Below are 3,995 nucleotides of genomic sequence, written 5' to 3'. Positions count from 1 at the left end.
TCTCTGCTCTTTCTTTTAGAGGTTTCTCTGGTTGGATCTAGGCCCAAGTAGCTCCCTAGAGCTTCTGGTTTAGTGGGAATTCTAGGATATCAGATGTCAAAGTATCCAGTATGATACTAAGAAAGAATACAGAAGGTTTGAAGAAGAATGGGAATTCATTAGAAGAGTTGAGTGGCATTCAGAACAGACAGAGGAAATTTCTGGACATAGGAAAAGGCCTGGAAAAATGGGGTTCACCCATCAGTTTAGCGGACTACTCAAGGAGAACCTATGGCTAGCCTGTTAGACATTATTCTGTACTGGCAAGTTCTTCTCATCTGCATTTTCTTTCCCAGATTTGTTGCTTTTCTCACCTGATCCATATGAGGCATTGATTGTGGTGATAGAACTACTACTCATAGGCCCTAGAGTTATCTAAGATGAACTATAGAGACAATAAGATTGGAGAGTAACCCAAGACCCCAAGTACTTCTTTCTGTTCTTGATCCTAGCTCCTGCCATCCTAGCTCCCTTAAAAAGGGTCATGTTGATCACTTTTTGATTTCTTTTGAGTACTGATGGGATTCTTCAGACCGGTTGAAAGAAAGAACTAAGGAATTATGATTGGTTTACTTCCTGTAGAGCACCACTGAGGAAGCCTGAGAATGCAAAGAAAGCATATCCAATGTTGGGCGGGAGAGGACTGAGAAAGAGCCAAGTACCCGAGGAGAGCCAATCTGTCCATCTTCTGGGCAATGTCATGTTTTCAATATGAGAAAAAGCAAGTTAAACACAAAATAGAAATCTGAAGTGTAGAATAGGACAAAACCAGGGGTTGGGAGAAAAAAGACAATGGCAAAAGGAAGAGATGAGATACTGCAAAAAAAGAGGGTGTCCCATCCCCTCTCTGGAGAATGACCCATATAGTTGGCAGTGCATATCTTCCCACATACGTGAGGGATGTTATTACTTTTTTTGTGGGTAGGAAAATGTGGGTATGAGGAGGGCATTTCTGGAGGCTTAGGAAGTGAGGTTGGTCTCTCTCCCCTCCTGATCCTCTTCTCCAGTCAGGGAAAGGAAGGAATCCAATGTATGAGTGAGGTGAAGTGTAAGAGGGGAGCATCCACTTGACTGAGGAAGAACCCTCCAAAAGACAGAGCTTGGAGGGAGATTGAAAATGAAGACAGTGCTGTTAATACCTCCCTCGAAGCCTTGAGACAGAACCTGCAAATACCAGTAGTTATCACTAAATATTGTGGATTTTTCTCTCCAAAACTATTCTAGAATGGAAAAATACCACCCCTTCCTTGGAGTTACTCCTATCTGCCACCTTCTACTCCACCCCTTGCTACTACTTGGGCTTAGGAAGGGGGTGATCATCTGCATTTTCAGCACCCAGTTGGGAACAGGAAGACTTAAAAGCCTTACTATGTAGAAGAAAATCAGTCTTTATTTCAAAAATAATTTCTGTTTTAGGTTCTCTCTTTCTATAATGCAGGAGAATAACTCTACAATGCCTTCATCCCACTGCCAGGGTATCCATAATGGTGATTGTCTGAACAGTATATGGTCTGCATACTCATTCCCACTTGGGGCGAACCCTGTATTAATCTCTATACTTTGTCCAGTTCATCTCCAAATTAATGCTGGTGCAAAGCCTTACAAGTCCACCCAGAAGAGTCTTCCTCCACTCATTCAATTCTCTCCAATGAATGTTATTGAGTACAACATTCCTATGTAGCATCAATGATATAAAACCATCTATGTAAACTCCATTTCTCAAATTATATGTTTTTGGAAGTTGAATGAACATTAAAATGACAATGACCAATGTGTATTGCAAAAATTCTATGACTAATATAATGGTTGCTATAGAAAGTTTCCTAAATGTTGCATGGTAGTAAAAAAGAGGTATCATGATTGCCTAGTACAATTTTTATTTTACATTTGGAGTCAAGAATGTTTAGAGTTTGCAGGGCTATGGTCTATTTTCATTTATGTAAATGGGGAGTAAGGCTCAGATAGCAAAGGCTATATCAGTAGCAGGTTGGGGTGGGAGATAAAGAGTAAAGAAAGCTCATAGGAATGTCATGAACAGAAAAAAAAAAGGAGAAAATAGTAGTTTGGAAAATAAGTTCCAGTCCTTAGGTTCATGTTGTGGAAAATGTTTTGTTTACTGGGAGGCTGAGGTGGGTGCATAGCTTGAACTCAGAAGTTTGAGACCATCCTGAACAAGAGTGAGACCCTATGTCTACTAAAACAGAAAAATTAGCTGGTATTGTGATGGGCACCTATATTCCCAGCTTCTTGGGAGGCTGAGGCAAGAGGATCACTTGAGCCCAAGGGTTTGAGGTTGCTGTGAGCTATGATTCTACATAACTCTACTTAAGGTGAAAAAGTGAGACTCTGTCTCAAAAAGCAAACAAATTACCCCCCAAAACACAAAATGCAGTTTTTGACTTTATTTTCTTTTTCTTTCTTTCTTTCTTTCTTTTTTTTTTTTTTATTAAATCATAACTGTACCTTAATGCATTTATGGGGTACAACATGCTGATTTTACATAAAATTTGGAATGCTTACATCAAACTGGTTAACATAGACGTCACCTCTCTTACTTAGTTGTTGCGTTAAGACATTTGTACTCTTACTAGATTTGACATGTACCTTTGCATTTACAATGGGTTTATTGCGAGGCAACCCTAGTCTGGGACGCCACACGCGATCCCATATTTAGCCAGTAGATGGCATCAAAGTCCGCGATGTCAAAATTGTCCTGCCAGCCTCTCCTTGTGAGCTGCAGGTGGTAGGCATTGTAAGAGAGGAAACACCAGGACTGAAGAAGTTCATCTTTCTCCCTAAGGCTCTGTTTAGACTTCAAACCTAAAGATACTGGGATATGTGATTATGGTGTGAAAAGAACAGCATGCATTTGAGTATTGCCTGACTGGAAAGCCAGCAGACCTGGCTTTTAGTTCTAATACTGTGTGTCCTTGGGTGAATTTCTGAACTTGTCTGGGTTTCAGCTTCCCTCTCTCCCTGTCTGTTATTTGGGAAATGAAGTAAAAGGACAATGCAAAATGGACATATAGGAAAGTGGAAAAAACGTAAGAGAGAAGCAAGGAAGATAACTGTAGGAATTAGAATTGGAGGTGAATAGTGATGGTATGATAAGGGAGGGGAACTATTAAAAAAGAGAGAACAGAGGAGATATTAAATTTAATTCATCTTTTCTGACAAAGATATTTACCTCCATTTACCATATTCTCAGTCTCTACCTCTCTCTCACGCACACATACAGAGCTGGCTATCATCTATTGCTGTGGTATGATGGATGAGGAAGACAGAGGGTGGGTAATTTAAACTTCCTCATAAACGCATGTAGAATCTCTTCTCAATTTTAAAGCACATTAAGCATCTCTCCCTAAGTTTTCCCTGGAGTGCCTGTCTTTCCCCAGCAACCTCCTGAAGGCACTCTTTACCTCTTTGTTCCTCAGGGTGTATATGAGAGGGTTAAGTGAAGGCGTTCCCACTGCATAGAAGAGACCAAAGAACTTGCCCCTTTCTTGGGCATAGGGATTTTTGGGCTGGAGGTAGACAGCAATGACTGAGCTGTAGAAGAGGATGACAACCATGAGATGGGAGGAGCAGGTTCCAAAAGCTTTCCTCCTTCCTTTTGCAGAGTTAATCCTTAGTACTGCCCGGCCAATGGCACCATAAGAGACAAGGATGAGGCTGAGGGGCACAATCAAGATTAGGACACTGGCAACAGCTATTTGGATCTCATTGTAGAAGGTGTCTGCACAGGAGAGTCGAATTAGAGCTGGGACCTCGCAGACAAAATCATCCACTTGCCGGTGTGGGCAGAAGGGCAGGCGGAGGGTGGGTGGTGTCTGAACCACTGACTCCACCAGCCCAATAACCCAGGAGACAGATGCCAGCTGCCAGCACAGGCGGGGGTGGATGATGGTGGCATAGTGGAGGGGTTGGCAGACAGCCACATAGCGGTCAAAGGCCAT

At 41.9% G+C, this 3,995-nt stretch overlaps 1 pseudogene; it reads right to left on the bottom strand.

Moving 5' to 3' along the window:
• Positions 1-3,386: 3,386 nt before the first annotated feature.
• The window catches only part of LOC100941447, a 947-nt pseudogene continuing 338 nt past the window's right edge, over positions 3,387-3,995 (bottom strand).

The sequence above is a fragment of the Otolemur garnettii genome, unplaced genomic scaffold (assembly GCF_000181295.1).
Source record: "Otolemur garnettii isolate 467f Iridium unplaced genomic scaffold, OtoGar3 scaffold00031, whole genome shotgun sequence".
NCBI classification, from domain to species: domain Eukaryota; kingdom Metazoa; phylum Chordata; class Mammalia; order Primates; family Galagidae; genus Otolemur; species Otolemur garnettii.
The sequence above is the reverse complement of the archived record's forward strand: the minus strand, read 5'-3'. Positions and strand labels throughout refer to the sequence as shown.